The sequence below is a fragment of the Dendropsophus ebraccatus genome, chromosome 2, assembly GCF_027789765.1.
Source record: "Dendropsophus ebraccatus isolate aDenEbr1 chromosome 2, aDenEbr1.pat, whole genome shotgun sequence".
Taxonomy (NCBI): Eukaryota; Metazoa; Chordata; class Amphibia; order Anura; family Hylidae; genus Dendropsophus; species Dendropsophus ebraccatus.
In genome coordinates, this window is record NC_091455.1 from 213097669 (window position 1) to 213115519 (window position 17851).

Below are 17851 nucleotides of genomic sequence, written 5' to 3' on the forward strand. Positions count from 1 at the left end.
TATTTTGGTCTCATCTTATCACATGAAACTTAAAAGGACCTTGTGTGCCCTGTAGGATTTTATGGTATTACAGTTTAGTGTGTTACTAATGGTAATCTATAAGACCCAGCTGTTTGCCTATTGTCCTGTAGCCCATCCCAGCCTTGTGCAGGTCTACAATGTTGCCCCTGGTGTGCTTAGACAGCTCTCTGATCTTGGCCATGGTGAAGAGGTTGGAGTGTGATGAGTATGTGGACAGGTGATTATTATACAGGTAAAGAGATGAAACAGGTGCAGGTAATCCAGGTAATGAGGGCGGAGGAGGAGGAGCTTCTTATAGAGAGACTAATAAAATGGTGATTTGGCTATGTTGGGCGTCTATGGTGGACGTTTTCCCTGCGCACATGGTGACGCGTACGATCACACATTGTTCTGCATGTTAACACCCCTGTATAAAAGCAGTATATGTACCCGCTATAGACGTGGTGTATACCCCCTTGAGCAGCGGTTGAGTACCCTGGTGTTAGAGGTGTTGTCCGTTGAAGTCACCTTTTTCCGTCGGCCATTATCTCTTATCTACGTCCTGTTTGCACAGTGAAGTATCTGGAATAAGTGAATAAGAAGAGCTAGCCCCCCATTTACGGAGCACATTTACACGCCATACAATTTATTACAGTCATCTGTTTTATCACCCACACAGCATTCCTTATAGTCTTCTCCGAGTCACAGGGAAGTCTGGGAAATGGCGAACGTATGGAAAATAATAAGCTGCCTAACCATAAGATGAGGAACATGTGTGCCCCGAAAAGCGTGGAGCGCAGGAAGCTGTGTGCCCGGGACCCTCACCAGAATATTACAGGATGGCTAAAAACCTCACAGACAACATCCCTGGGTGGCCGATCCCGGCCCTCTAATCCATTGTGCCGAGGCTAAACGCTCCCTGCTGAAGCTGCAGATTATACCCGGCTGTATGTGTATATACCAGCTTATAATGGTCCGGACATGGCAGTGCCTACAGCAGCGGGGGTTGCCTGCTGAATGCTGTCCTTTTTAAAGGGGTACTCCAGCAAAAAAATTTCAAATCAACTGGTGTCAGAAAGTTATACAGATTTGTTATTCACTTCTATTAAAAAATCGCCAGTTCCAGTACCTATCAGCTGCTGTTTGTCCTGCAGGACGTGGTGTATTCTCCACAGTCTGACACAGTGCTCACTGCTGCCTCTTCTGTCCATGTCAGGAACTGTCCAGAGCAGAAGAGGTTTTCTATGGGGATTTGCTGCTGCTCTGGACAGTTCCTGACATGGACAGAGGTGGCAGCAGAGAGCACTGTGTCAGACTGGAGAGAATACACCACTTCCTGCAGGACATACAGCAGCTGATAAATACTGGAAGACTGGAGATTTTTAAATAGAAGTAAAGTACAGATCTCTGGCACTAGTTGATTTGAAAGAAAATCTGTTTTAGTGAACAACCCCTTTAAATAATTTTTATTTCCTGTTTTTCTTGTCTCCTAATGAAAAGATGGGAACTATTCTGTATTTTATCACTGGTTGGGGAACCTGCGGCCCTCCAGCTGCTGCAAAACTACAATTCCCATCATGCCTGGAGAGCCAAAGGTAAAGAAATGAAATAAGAATGAGTAATGTAATGTAATGAAGTCATTCCTTCCACGTTATAATGTTCGGTAATAACCCTCCCTGCGCGCGGCGTCTCCTTTATTATGCAGAACATCCGTAGTTCCTCTATCTCGGTGCACGGTAGGAAGAAGCCGCCACCGCCGCCGCCAATCAGAAGTAGGAAGCAATATTCAGTGTGGATTTCATTTCTGCAAAAGATTGGCTTTCTATGCACATTGCGCTCCATTGCTAACCTGGCCGTATGCTGTGTTAGGGTGCGTTCACACCTACAGGATCTGCAGCAGATTTGATGCTGTGTTCAGTTATTTAAATGAAGTCGGCTGCTGAAAATCAGCTGCAGATCCTGTAGGTGTGAACACACCATTAAAGGGGAGCTCCGGCTGCAGCAAATAAGTGTTGTCTTATGTATAAGGAAATGTTATGCAGTTTTGCAGAATACTTTATGTATGCCATACAGTTTTATATATATTATACCTTCTTGGTCATGTGGGTCTCCTTCAGTATTTACTGTGCACAGCGCCATTCTTATACTAGTGGCCGTGTTTGGCATTACAGCTCATTTTCATTCACTTGGCTTGGCACACTTAGCCTGGCCAGATGTGTATGAAGAGGGGAGAAAGTTTTAATCAGACTCCTTTTTTACCCGACACATGTGTAAAGGGATAGATACACTTGCTTCTATTTAAAAATCTCAAGTCTTCCTATACTTATCAGCTGCTGTGTGTCCTGCAGGAAGTGGTGTATTCTCTCCAGTCTGACACAGTGCTCTCTGCTGCCACCTCTGTCAATGTCAGGAACTGTCCAGAGCAGCAGCAAATCTCCATAGAAAACCTCTCCTGCTCTAGACAGTTCCTGACATGGACAGAGGTGGCAGCAGAGAGCACTGTCAGACAGGAGAGAATACACCACTTCCTGCAGGACACACAGCAGCTGATAAGTATGGTCACCCTTGAGATTTTTAAATAGAAGTTTCTGAAACCAGCTTTTCTGATAAGTGACGACTGCTGTGACCGCCCTAAAATGTTCCTTGTCCCCTGTTTATTCTATCAGCTAGGCTTCCTAACAGGGAACGCTGTTTCTATGTAAGCTCAGCACCTCCTTATTCCTGGATTATTCCTGTCAGGACATGCTGGGAGTTGTAGTTTTGCAGCAGCTGTAAAGCGGCGTGTTGGTCACCATTGGTTTATTTGATCAGTCAGAGTCTTGTGCGTTGAGTCATCTGTTCTGCCGTCCGTCGCCTCGGTCTCATCCCTCTCTGCTTGTTGTTCGGTTGTTACGTCGCTATCAGTGAAATCTCTCTATAGAAATCTCTCATTTGTTTTGCTCGGCTTCAGTCCATTGCCATGGACGACACACAAATAGCCGGGCCCCTGACATGCATGGACAGGCAGCCTTGTCATAGGGCCAGCACAGGAAGATAGAGAGGTAGCAGAGCGCACAATATAGCTCTCAGCGGTGACATCATCAATAAACCTTCAGCTTTCACTTTCCACAGCTGCGTTTGATGGCGGTCTGGAACAGTTCACATTGGATGTCTAAAGTAAAATTCTGAATTGTATTGTGGGAGCTCAGATTCATAGTTAAAGGGGTACTCCACTCATAACTTAACTTACATAACTTCTCATATATTGCTGCCCATGGTGAGACTAACAATTCCTTCCATACTTGTTATTATCTATTCAGTGTCCTTCCCCCAGTTCTCATCTGCTGCTTTCTGCTGAAGTCACAAAAATCAGTGTGTGAGCTTTTCTCTTTGTCTCCCCCCCCCCCCCTCCCTTTTGAGACGGCTCATGTAAACAAGTCCCTGGCTGGCTGTATCTGCAACACTTACCCAGCATTACAAAGAAGCTACAATGATACAGATACAGCCTGTCAGGGACTTGTTTACATCAGCCATCTCAGAAGGGAGGGGGGAGGAGGGGGAGACAGAGAGAAAAGCTCACACAGAGATTATTGTGTCTTCAGCAGAAAGCAGCAGCTGAGAACTGGGGGATGGAGCCTGAATAGATAATAACAAGTATGGAAGGAATTGTTAGTCTCACCATGGGCAGCAAATTATTAAAGTTATGTCTGAGTGGAGTACCCCTTTAAAGGAGGTAACATGGCTAACTGCACCGCAACAGCACCAAGGAGGAAGGTAAGAGACATCCTTTCCTCCTCAGCGTCTCCTGTGCAATAGCGACATATGAGCAGGTTACAATTGTCTAACCTGCTGGTAGTTCCCCTTTAAGACACGTTTGTGTGACACGTCAAAAGTTTATTCTTTATTACTGTTACCCTTTAAGGTGCCTGCAATAGCGGCTGATTAATACAGTTTTCCAGTTCTTGAAGCCAGTTTCCAGTTCAATAAGACACCCCTCTGAGGTTGACACATTGGGAATCCCCTTTCTATGAATTACTGTTTTTACACTTTTTTTTTTCCCTTAAAGGGGAAGTACAGAAAAAAACTTTTCATTTTATATAATCAACATTGTAAGTCCTACTGTTTACATCATGTGGACTCGGTTGTTGTATGTGCAGGAAGCCGCGAATGTGTCCATAGACCCGCATTTACCGATGGGACTGGCTTGGTTGCAGGCACAGAGAGTTGGAAGAGAAGTGCTCAGCCGAGTGCTTCTCCCTGCTCAATCAATTCTATTGTTTGGCATCCAGACCAAAACTTTTTTAAAGTGACAGGTACTCTTTTGGTTCAGCCGTCCTATACCTTAATTGTGATTATGGATCAGTCCCTTGAAGAGATTTATGGGAATGATATTGTTTAGTGTGAGACACAGGTTTACATTTCTACACATAGAATTACGGTGTAAGTGACAGTCTCGTTAATCGGCTGTAATTACCGTCCGTTTTCCTCGCCCTCCGTGTCGGCCGGTGGAGATTTGCGAGGCGCTGACTGTGCAGACATGTGTTTTAATTCAGAACCAGATGTGTTTTTATTTGCGAGGTCTGGTGGGGATAGGTGTAGTTGCCTAGTGTCTCGTAGATGGAACGGACCCTGACACAGTGCATGATGGGAAATATTTAAAGGGGCAGCTGAACAGTTTCTGTTTTGATATAGAAAAAGTGTAGCTTAGTGATCTGTTATATAGACCTGTAGTCTGGAACCTGCTCGACAGCGACTATAACACTACAACTCCCAGCACACCTCGACAGATGTAATATAATGGAAACCTTATAAAAAAAACTGAAATAAAAAAAACTGCTGAATTTCAGTCACATCCCAGAACAATTGAATAAAAAGCGATTAAAAAAACTCTAAGCTAAAATGGTAAAAATAGAAAATGCATAGAATTTATAAAATATGGTGATTCAAAGTTTTTTTTTTCCTTTAGGTTTATTTTTTATTTTTTTTTATATAGTGGACATAAAAAAAATGTCCAAAACAATATAAGTTAGGTATCGTAATTGTCTTAAAAATAGAAAAGGAGGAAGAAAATGAAAAACCCAGAAACAAGTTTCCTGGGTTGTTAAAGGGAACGCGTCATCGGAAAATAATCGATTGTTTAAATCAATAATTTAAAAATACATTTTTAAAAGATTTAAAAAAAAAAGATTTGACATTGCTAAATGCTGTCAAAGTTAAGGAAAGATGGTGGCCCCCATATTAAGGTACACAAAATCAAAAGAAAAAAAAAACACAATCAGGAAAAAAATAACATGTTTGAGTATCTGGATCTATCAAGTACAAAAAAAAAATATAGACAATACATTATATATATATATATATATATATATATATATCTACAGTAATACCTTGGTGTTCCAACACTTTGTTAACTGAACTAAACGGGGAGATAGCTGTCAGCAGTTTGGAAACACCAAGGTTACAGGAGCAGGGATTCCCCTCATAATGATAGGAATCCCTGCTCTAAACGGGTGTTCCCTGCAGAGGCAGAGAGAGAGGCAGGAGCTGTTTTAACTTGCCCTGCTTCTCTTGCTTCTCACAGCTGCGGGAAAGAGCTCCTCCTGCCTGCCCCAGCTCCTGGAAGCCTCCTCGGGAACGCCGGTGCTCTTGCTCCAGCACCGGCTGCCCTCCGCACCGTTCATCCGGCATCTGCTTGCCGGAGCCTACCCTGGGCAGCTGCAACCAAATACCTTGCAGATATATGGCTTTGTGCCCAAGAAGAGGACTCACCTTTATGACGTTTGTATGCCGACATTTGGTGAAGAACAAAACAATATAAAGGGATGGTTTATTACATTTTTTTCTTTCAAATCAACTGGTGCCAGCAAGTGCCAGAGATTGGTAATTTACTTCTATTAGAAAATCTCCAGTCTCCCAGTACTTATCAGCTGCTGTATGTCCTGCGGGAAGTGGTGTTTTCTTTCCAGTCTGACACAGTGCTCTCTGCTGCCACCTCTGTCCATGTCAGAAACTGTCCAGAGCAGTAGCAAATCCCCATAGAAAACCTCTCCTGCTGTCCAGACTGGAGAGAATACACCACTTCCTGCTGGACATACAGCAGCTGATAAGTACTGGAAGACAATATTTTTTAGTAGACGTAAATTACAAATCTCAGGCACTTTCTGGCACCAGTTGATTTGAAAGAAAAAAAATATTTGGTAAACTATCCCTTTAAAAAAATCTACTATAAAATCCACAGTGTGTGGAGGGGCTGTCTATCCCCATCCCCACTGCTGTGTGACCGTTTCATATAGATTGAGCCTAGTCATTAGTTTCTTATAACATATTATAATGTGTATTAGTCACATACAGGGAATTACTTTCAGCCATCGAGGGGTTTTCGGCCGTGTTTTCCCCGTGTCAGAGTGACTCAGATTTTAGGATAGATGTGTCTCGGTATGTCAGCGTCCGCAGCATTACACACATCTGCAGGAGTGCTAGGGTCGATATGACGGAAGCAGGAAGCCGTATGAAAAGCGCGTCACCTTCTGGCGGCTGTAGACATAGATCACACTTGTCACATAGAATTGTTTTTTTTTTGTATGAAATTAATCACTTATCTTAAAGTCAATGTAAAACCAAAGGGCGGAGGAGAATAACGTATGACAGACGCCTGATGCTGGAGGACATAACCTTCTCAGTGATGTCACGTCTTCGGCGGCAGGTAATGTACTAGAAGGCCGTCACTTTTTAGGAGCAATGACGCGCTGATCCGGCATGTGACCACGTGTCCTCCATAGTAGTTCCATGTATTTCATTCATTTGTATGGCTACATGTAATACTTCATGTCACCTGTAGTGGCTGCTGTAGGAATAATAAGCACTTTTCAAGGGTCGATCTGTGGTGATCAGCTGATCTTTGCTGGACATTTTTAATTAAAGAGATCAGTAGGGCACACAGAGGACCATGTTTAGCCTTGATAAATGGGCCTTAGTATACTGTTATAGACATTTATCTAATATGGTGTAAAGCGAGACTGGCTCAGTTGCCCCTAGCAACCAATCAGATTCCACCTTTCATTCCTCACAGACTCTTTGGAAAATGAAAGGTGGAATCTGATTGGTTGCTAGGGGCGACTGAGCCAGTTTCACTTTACACCATGTTTGATAAATCTCCCCCTGTATGTCTATCTGCGAGCAAACAGCTGAATTGTGAATACAGCTGTGAAGCATAATACACTAAATAAACCTCTAGACACAAAGGTATATTATTTCACTGTAGTCCGTAGTGTTGTTCAAGATACTTATTTCTTGACCATAGTTAAAAGTGGTTACAAAGAGCGTCTCTCCCCCTGGAGGACCTGTCCTGTCCTACATTACACACACACAACTCATTGATTTTAGTGTGATGCTTCAATTATCCTGTGGTGATGCTGCAGGGAAACTGAACAGGTTACTTCAATGTCAGTAGATCTTTCTAGTCATAGATTGTCCTCATGGACAGTTCCTTTAAGTTGGCATTGTATACAGGATCTATATCCTGCTTGGTCCTCACTGATAGTACACCGAGGTCCGTCTGTAAAGTCCCGTCTCAGAGAGTTTTCCATATAGCATCTTATAGTTATTCGTTTCTTTCCATTCCCAGACAACAGCTAATTCCTCATTCCCTCATAAATTTTTCTTCCATGATCCAGAAAATTCACTTTCTGTTCCCGTCTTTTATTTTTCCGGGATTTAGGATCTTAGTCGTCCATAGTTATCTGCTGAATCTATCTGTCCCACATATGTAATATTGATATCTGGCCTGTTGAGGCGAGAGCTGTTTAATAAATTGTCATTCACGCCTGGGAGTCAGAATACTCAGTCCGCGGGGATATCGACCGCGCATCGGTCATCACATTCGCATCTGTTATACTTTTATACTCATTTTAGGTGTATATCCGTCTGTTAAGTCTAACTATTTCTACTGACCCTCCGACGTGGGGGAGTAATCCGCAGACACCTGTAATGGCAGATTTATTGAGAAAACAGAAGGATCAGGCATACTGAAATCCAACAGTCTAGTCATTGTGCTGATACCTCCGTACATATCAGATCAGTGAGGGCAAAACCACTAGAGATAGGAATAACTGGAGCACACAACTTGAGGCTGTTCAGCATTTGACTTCTGAAGGCCATATTCCATGGGCCGGCTGTGAGCGCTTGTTTGCTCCTCATACCCCGCTCGCTGCTGCTGCTATTCCACCCGGCAGCAAAAGCGAGCGCGTGAGTCCGGGGAGAGCCGCGGGTAGCTGCGGGGGCAGGGGTCGGTCGTCCGGGCAGCCCATGGGATATAGCGGCGGTCTGCTGCCACTTCTACTATATAAGTCGTTTGTCTTTCAACTTGTTTAAAGACAAACGACTTCAACGATCAGCCGACATGAATTATGACGGCTGATCGTTGCCTCCTAACCCATGGGACGATTATCGGCCGCATACAGCCGATAATCGTTCATGGAATAGGGCCTTAATGGCTGTAGAAGTTGGAAAAAACATAAATACAGCCTATGGCCTATGGCTATATCTACCAGACTCCCTAGGGATGCATCCAACTTCTTCGGGAGTCAGATGCCGAACGATCAGACTCGAGCGTGCTCCTGTTGCACTTATCTCTACAAACCACCTTTCTCGAACGGTCATCTTAGTTAACAATCCACTTCCACATGCTTCCCTGATACTATTGTCTGGTTATAATGGGGACGCTTTTGGTGTTGGTGAGATGCAGGTTAAGAAAACCAGGCGACGATAAGCGTAGTAGTACTCGAGAAAAATGAAAACTTTACTGAAATCTGCTGGAGCTGTCACGATTACACAGTACAGTCCTGTCATAGAGATGTTATGGCTGACAGCCTCGGATGGGTTACCTCACAGTGTGTGATGGAGGTCACTAAGATGTCTGCCAGCTAAGAGATACACTATGCAGTGAGACTTGGGCTTTACTGGATATCTAGGCCGGGCCTAAAGCCTGAAGCCTAGAAATAGACTTAGAGGACTACAATGAATTCTCCCTGGGTAGTGGTGTGGATGCTTAGCTGGGGACTCCTTCAATCCCTATTATTAACCAACCACAAGTCCAGGCTCTCAGTTTATCCTACTTGATCTTTCCTTTAATAATTCTGATTACATGAGCGGCTTCTGTGACCCCATCCCCACAGTGGCTAGCCAACAACTAACGGCCTTTTCCTGTCATAGCCCGGTTTCCATGGATAGCTAATTAACATAGCCCTGCCCCTCACTGGAACCTTCCACTCAGCTAGAAGCAGTTCCCTTAAGAGACTGCTGGTGGCGCTGCTGCCTAACAGGCAGGTGTGTGCGTGTGGTTGGTGACAAACGGTGACAAGCGTTTAGACAAACGGGTATTCCGGTTTCCTCCCACACCCAAGAAAAAAAAACATACAGATAGGTGAAGCGCTGCGAAATCTGTGTGCGCTATACAAATTAGAAAAAAAAATCATTTAGATGTTTGAAAAAATCGTTTTAAGATCGCTTAAGCCCATCTCACCCATAGGGTGAATCTGTGAAAGACTGTTTACACAAAGCGATCTGCAAATTTTCAGCGAACGACCAGCGATGATTTGAGAACATGTTGAAAGACCAAGTTTACACGAGCCGATTATCTCTCAAATGCGATTGTTAGCGCAAAAAATCGAACGTGATCGCTCCGTGTAAAATGACCATTAGAAAACTGTAGAATCCAGAAAAGTAAAGGAGTTTATGGCGTGTCGAGAAAGCTACTTCATGAATTATCAAAAAACGAGCATGTTAGAAGGTTCGGCTGATTTATGAGGATCTTATTAGGGAATTCTGGGTTTATAGAGAAAACCTTTATCAGAGAGGTGACACAGAGACCGGTTACAAAGAGGGTCTCCCACTGGTGCTGAAACCAGCAAAACCAGCCAGTCATCCAATGGCCTTTGGTTCTCTAATCGGCCAAATCAGCCCTGTCCGGCCAATTATCGTTACGTGTAATAAAGACAATGATCAGCCGATGATCGTTGTCATTGGCTGATCGTTGATATAGGTTCTGACCTATAATTGTCGGGCGCCGACCACACATTGCTACGTGTAATAGCGGTGCGCGGCGGGCGCTGACGATTAGCAAAGAAGAATACATTACCTGTCCAGGCTGCAGGGCTCCTCTTGCGCTCTGCTTCTCCCCGGGTCCCGCGCGCTCCAGTTTCCAGAGCGGCCTGTCTGAGCTGACAGGCCGCTCAGCCAATCACTGGGTAATATCGGTAACAATGTCCCTGCAGCCCTTGTTGAACGATTATTATTGGGCCGTGTAATAGGCCCAGTAAGCGAGCGCCGATCTAGCAGATTGGCGCTCGTTTACATTTATTATCGGGCTTCCATCGTCCCTTCTAATAGTACCCTAAGGGGCCTATTCCTTGGAGCGATAATCGGCCGAATCGCCTTTCCCCCCCCCCCTCTCAAGGGTTACACAGTGTAGTCTTAGTAATGTCGCGATGAGCAACTATATAGCGGAAAATTCTCCCACTTATCTGTATTTTGCAGAACTTTCCAGCGAGTGAAGAGTTAAGCACGCCTGCTCGGTTCCCCCCAGAATGTAATTATTAGCTGTAAAGCGTCTTTTGTCTCCGAGGAGCGAGTAAAGCGGTGCAGGGACAGAAGTCTATGGCTGTATGTTTTTTTCGGTCCACATTTGATGTGGTCGTTTGCATACAGCTGCCGAGTAGACAGTTACCTTTGAAAAGAACATTTGGCGGCTTTAATTTGATTAGGGAAAACCACCTCAATCATTTGTGGACTAAAAGCGTTCTCATTTTCACTTGGCAGAAGTAGTCGGGAATGTACTGTTTGCCATGACATTACGCGGAGGAGCACTAAGGGGGACATAGCTGGATGCTTAAAGGCACAGATCCCTTTTTTTACAAAATTTTTTAAATATAAAAAATAGCTTCCTGGTGTAGTGGGATTTGTAGTTTCACCACAGCTGGAAAGTCGCATCTTCCAGGCCGTAAGACCATGCTGATTTATAGCAGATTCATTGAAAAATTGGAGTTTCGTTTCTTTGAGGACTCTTGAACACCACTTCTCCAGAAAATAAGGATGAAGTATAGAATTTTTTTTACAGTTTTTATTAAAAACAAAAATTATTTTAACGTTTTTTAGCTTATATCTGTTGTGTTAAGGGATTAAAGGGAAACTAGAGGTGTCAAACCTTCCCTATAGCGCACGGGGAGCTGAGGAGGACGGTACGTTTCTTACTTTTTGCCTTGGCGCGGGGACTCGCTTTTGGCCCCAGCCCTGCACTCACCTCCCGTCGGGCTCGTCCTCCTCCTGCTCCCTCCTCCCTCGCTGTCTCCTCCCATCCTCGCTCTTGCGTACTGCTACAATTTAAAGGGACAGTACGTTCCTAATTGGTTAATGCACCAAACACCTCCACACTATAAATTCCTGCACCTGTCCTGCCCTTGCTTTGTTGGAGACTTTGCTTGCTTCCATAGTGTGTGGTCCCAGCTCTCCGTTGTTCCTGCCTGTTGTTCCTGCCCGTGGTTTCTGCCCCTGGTTCCTGCCCGTCTGTGGTTTACGCTTGTGACTGCTACCCCGGTACTACCGTGAATTCAGCTGCCTGCCTGCTTGCCTACTTTGCCTGCTACACCTCGTCTGCTGCCACTAGCAAGCCAAGCCAGGGGATGTGACCTGGGGGTCGCATGCCGCCGCAAGTCCATCCCGCCTTGCGGTGGGCACTGGTGGAGACCAGTGGCCCCTTAGACTCCGCTCCCTGGTGCAGCTTACACCATCGCTGGTGACGGTCCAGTGGATCCACGACTCCAGACGTTACACTTTGCAGTTGATTTGATATGTAAATGAGGCGGTTTGGTGCACTGAGGGCGGGGCTACCACCTTCTTATGAATATTGGGGTGGTGCTCTGCAATAACGTCATTCCACCACTTATCACTGCAGAGCACCGGATGAATATTCATAAGAAGGGGTGGGAGGGCCAGGGTGGATGATAGTCCCGCCCCCAGTGCACCAGACCCCTACATTTACATAACTAATAAATTGCCCCATGCATTGTAGGGAACATATGAGGTTTGATGCTTCTAACCTGCTGATAGTTTCCCTTTAAATGGTACCTGTCACTTTTGATTTTGTAGAGACATGTTAAAAGTTTTGAGCCGAGCAGGGAGAGAAGTGCGCAGCTGATTAATTTTCTTCTCATTCCCTGTATTGGGAGTTTGTTTCCATCACGTAGCACAGAGCACATTCTACCAGCCGAACCTGCAGCCGCATCCCCCTCCTTTACCTATATATGTGTAAAATTTTCAAAATTTGATGAAAAAGTGCAATATATGTCCGTTGCCCCTATGGATGCATCCCAAGCCCTAAATATCCTTATGAATTAGATATGTGTAAAGAATGAGAGAATTTTACATAAGGAAGTAGCTCCAGCTTGTTTTTTCTTTCTGGAAACCTTACCATTTCTATTCTGGAGAATCCCTTTAAGAAAAAAAAAAGAAAATAAACATAGTACAAGCGGTAACTTTGGAAGCTCCACACAGACACAGCTATGTTCCAGGATATGCTAAATAGGAGACGGTGGCCAATAAAACAAGCAAAACTGAATAAAGAAAAGTTTACAAACCTCTGGGTCAAAATTGCATCAGCAAACAAACCCCCGGTGACTCAGGTCACTCTGACACCAGCCGCCAGCAAACACAGCCGCTCTGACGGTGGCTCCCAAATTCTGCGGACCAAAATAAATGTTATAATAGCCCAAATAGATATCTGGCATGGGAACAGATACAAATCAAGGTTATACCATGAAGGGGAAGGGTATGGGCACCATTAAAGGCATATTCCAGGAAAAAAAACGGAAAAGGCCAGCCGAACCTATCTAAACGCCTCTCCTTGTTTTGTCAATTGCACCATTTTTGCTTTAGGAGGGCGAAATAGTAATAGATAGCCTGTAGAATAGGGATGGGGGAACTTTGGCCCTTCAGCTGTTGCAGAACTTCAGTTCCCATATCACAATTCCCTGGTATACTATAAAAAGCATCAAAAATGAGCTAAAAACCTAAAAAGGATCTGTAGTGAATCCAAAAAATCCTATCTAGTCTAAGTTTTCCAATTAGAATAAGATACTAAACTTTACTTTTACTAAACTTTTTTAACTTTTTGTACATTGATATGTATGTCTCTTATCTTTTATCCTGGGTGCCATTCCATGCTGTTAGTTGTGTCCGGTAAGCCGTTAGGAGCACTGGGGGTGTGGCTACTCCTAGAACCGACCCGCTTCCCCCCAATGATTATCAATGGAGGGGCGGACTGCGGCGGGCCAGATTGGCGCTGGGGGGAGCAGTATGCAAAAGAAGGGTCCGTGGAGTCTCAGTTACGAGTCTCAAAACACGGGGATAGCCAGATATCCCTCCAGGGGAGGGAAGCCTATTGCCAAGGGGGTGCCTTCCAGTGGGGAGATCACCAAACCACCCTGATACGTAGCCCCTTAAGTCCCACTCGGTTGCGAGTATTGGAACATAAATAGGGAAGTACCAGGGTGGCCCCTTTTACGTCATAGACTAACTCTGTGGCGAGTATTGCGACATGACAAGGGTTTACCAAGGCAGGCATACACCCACAGACGATAGTTTCGGGGTAGTTGCCCTTCGTCAATGTGGAGCAGGATTCTGGCTATCAGGGGCAATGAAAAATAGACCAACAAAACACAGTAATCACTGAGCTCAGGGACACCAGCGACAAAAATATCGAATGGAGTACTCACTGAAGAGTCTCCACTGATGCATTGCCCCCTATAAATTTAAATATGCAAAAGAAGGGTCCGTGGAGTCTCATTTACGAGTCTCAAAACACGGGAATAGCCAGATATCCCTCCAGGGGAGGGAAGCCTATTGCCAAGGGGGTGCCTTCCAGTGGGGAGATCACCAAACCACCCTGATACGTAGCCCCTTAATTCCCACTTGGTTGCGAGTATTGGAACATAAATATTGGAACATAAACCTCTAGGAGCACGCTCCCCCAGTGCTCCTAGAGGTTTACTGGGCAAAGGATTTCAGAGCTAACAGAATGGGAGCAGCGCAGAGGATGAAGGTGACAGACATACCTTCATCTTCGGCACCCTGTGCACAATAGGGGGCTACCAGCAGCTTAGATTTGTCCAACCTGCTGATTGTTCCCCTTTAAAGTTTTGGCACGGTAATGGTTTTACCATGACTCCCAGATTACATGGACTCTTGTCTCGTAGCTCTAACCTCATAAACATCAATAGGAAACAGCTGCGGTGACCCCATGATGTATACGTTATTGTGTTACAATTCATCTATAATTGTAATTGTTTTAATTAATTTCAGACTTAATTAAATGGAAAATCTCATTTTATAGCTGCTCGCAGTTTCCCGCATTGGTTTAGTTTTCCACGATGGACGTGGATAAACCCTGGAACAGAAATGTTCTCATTTATCTGTTTACTTGTGGTGCCGAGGCTTAACACTGCTTACATGCATCCTCACATTTGTACACGTCCTTTGATGTCGCAGCGTGACTCTGACGTAGTCGCCAATGACTGATGAAATTAATGGTGTGATTCACTTTCTGCTTTTCCACATAAGTGATCTGTGCGGTTCAGAGACTTTTTTTTCCAAACCTAATGATGCTGTCCTGGCTGCAGACTTATATAGCTCCATTCATTCCGTGCTAGCGGGGGCTCCATGTATCAATAATAATATTTGGGTCAAAACTAAGTAGACCCTGATGGAATGTAACCTTAAAGAAACTATTAGAAGGACGTTTCCAAATTCAACAAAACTTATGTTACGTATCGGGATAAATGACACCAACCAGAGAAGATAGCTCAAAAAAACCTTAAAGGGGCCATCCGGCCATTTTTAAAATCCTGCAGGCGGCAGGGGCAGGGGGTGATTTAGGTAGGATTAGGAACTTACTTCTCTCTGTGCCCGCGGTGAGCAGTAGGACCAGCCTCGGGACCCCGCCAGCCTTCTGGATTTCTAGCTTGCTGCACATGTCACGACCCAGCTGATGGACTGGCCACTTAGCCAGTCAGTGACTGGGGCGGAACGCTGGGGCAGACTGGGGCGAAACAAAGTGTTCAGGTTCGGAAACGTTCTCCAAATCCGACGCTTCTGCAGCCGTGGGGAGTCAAGTGCCAAGCATTAGAGTTCGGAAAATGTTACAGAACCCAAGCAGTTAGCCCACTGGACCTTCAGAACCACTGAAATTCATTGCAGTATAGACTCCACAAAATTATTGTGCAGGAGAATCAGCCAATGTGAACAGGATTACTTCTATGCAGCCCATTCCACCTCATCCCAGAGACATCTATAGGAATAAAACTGGGGACTGCACCGGAAAGCTCACTTCCATGTTTCTGGAGATAACCCTAACTTAACGGCCAGGTTGTATTTTCCTACTGAGAAGTCTCCTTCTACTATAGATTAAACAGTTTTCCTGAAGACCTAAACATGATTGGCCACAATGTTTAGATAATTGCTACTATCCAAATGTCCATTCATAGGTTTCAGAAGAGCCAGGGTGCACCGAGAAAACATTATCCACTCTGTTACACTTGCTCCACCAGCCTGACCTGTTCACACCTCAACATCTCATCAGTTCATGCAGCTTGTTCCAAATTCTGGCCAGAATGGCGCCACAGATATATGGATCCATGTGACCGGCCATGTTTCTCCACAGAGATCTGAATCGCTCTGACCAGCCATGTTTCTCCAAAGAGATCTGGATCCATCTGACCGGCCATGTTTCTCCACAGAGATATGGATGCATCTGACTGCCAATGTTTGTTCACAGAGATCTGGATCCATCTGACTGGCCATGTTTCTCCACAGAGATCTGAATCCCTCTGACCAGCCATGTTTTTCTACAGAGATTTGGATCCATCTGACCGGCTATGTTTCACCATAGAGATCTGGATCCATCTGACCAACCATGTTAGTATGATAGAAAAAGATCTCCAAGTTCAACCTAGTATGGAATGGATGAAGAGTGGGGGGATAGATGGGTAGACATGTTTCTCTACAGAGATCAAGATCAATTTGACAAGCCGAGTTTCTCCACCAAGATTTGAATCCATCTGACCAGCCATGTTTCTCCACAGAGATCTGGATCCATCTGATCGGCTATGTTTCTCCATAGAGTTCTGGATCCATCTGATCGGCCATGTTTCTCTACAGAGATCTGGATCCATCTGACCAGCCATGTTTCTCTACAGAGATTTGGATCCATCTGACCGGCCATGTTTCTCCACAGAGATCTGGATCCATGTGTCAGGCCATGTTTCTCCATAGAGATCTGGATCCATCTGACCGGCCGTGTTTCTCTACAGAGATCTGGATCCATCTGACCGGCCGTGTTTCTCCATAGAGTTCTGGATCCATCTGAACAGCCATGTTTCTCTACAGAGATTTGGATCCATCTGACCAGCCATGTTTCTCCACAGAGATCTGGATCCATCTGACCAGCCATGTTTCTCCACAGAGATCTGGATCCATCTGACCGGCCATGTTTCTCCAAATGTTCCCATACAGGGAAGATCCAGTCATGGATGGTCTGTTGTCTTTTAAAGTGGCCATTCAGTGGTCCTAAACAACCAACCATTCAATTCTCCAGTAAAAACTATTGCTCCTCCATCAGGATTATCTACACATCTGGTCACTTTTAGTAATGCATTCAGACCGGTTTAAGGATTATTTTATTTGCTAAAAATATACAGTTTGGGTTACGCATTTAAGACATCTTGTGCTTCCAAATGCAATACCTGGATTACAGGCGCTATCCATCACTGTAAACTCCCATTGCCCCCTGGATAAAGAGGCCACAATTTATGTACATGGTCTAAAGCGGGGGATCTTTTTTTTTCCGGCGTGTTTTTTAGTTTTGCCAGTGTACTAAATACCTGGCAAAAAGAGGTGTTTTTCAAAATTTTTAAGTAAATGTAGGTCAACACAAAGGAATCATACAGCGGGGAATATTTTCCAGTGTTTATCCTACACTGTCGAGACCTGACTGGTTCCACACTATTTGCATGTGTTAGGTTATAGGCAGTTCTTCTGCATTCCATGTGTTGATTTATATAAATATGTTTAATGCGGGTTACTAACGGACAGCCGCACACCCGCAAACGGTCAGTTTTAGGAATTTTTTTTTCCAATTTACATTTTTTATGGGCAGAACTGCGAGTTCCTCCTGTAACTTTTTCAAGGATCTTGATCAACCAGCAATGGTCATGGGAGAGAAATTTGGCAAGCTAAGTTTAGATATAACCATGTATAATAGATCCGTGAAATTTTCATGTTTCGGTAGGTGCATGGTACCATTGGATACAGAAAAATGAGTGCATGATACTGGGTTCACATATGTCTCCATATACAGCCCCATTATCTCATGTCATATAGCAGCGCATTTTTTAGAAAGTTCATTGGATAACCTATTTTCTGTTACTGATTAGTCTGATACTAAAACTTGTTCTTTTATTCTAATCTGTTTCTATTTTCTGACTTTTTTATTTTTATTTATTTCACTTTTTGTACATTGTTATGGGGGCGGCCATCTTGCCTGTGCTGTTTTTAACAGCATTTAGTGACATGCTTTACAGCAAGACTCATGTAAATAGATGACAATAGACAAACTCTGTCCCCATGAGATGAATGTGAGACATTACTGAGCGCGCTCTGTGACCTGTGAAGAGGTCATTCCACAGGGAGCTGCTATTGTCTCCTCTATCTACTGGTGTCACATGACGCTGCAATGCTGTACAGATCACTTTACAGCAGCCTCCTCTTATCACCGCAGACACAACAGGAAATCTCAGCTTAGTTTTAGCCCCAGTGGTGAGAATGA

The 17851-nt window shown here is 44.5% G+C and overlaps 1 protein-coding gene across 1 annotated transcript in view; it reads left to right on the top strand.

Moving 5' to 3' along the window:
- Positions 1 to 17851, top strand: part of CDK6 (cyclin dependent kinase 6) — a 109358-nt gene that overhangs the window by 12767 nt on the left and 78740 nt on the right. The gene's annotated exons all lie outside the window — the stretch shown is intronic.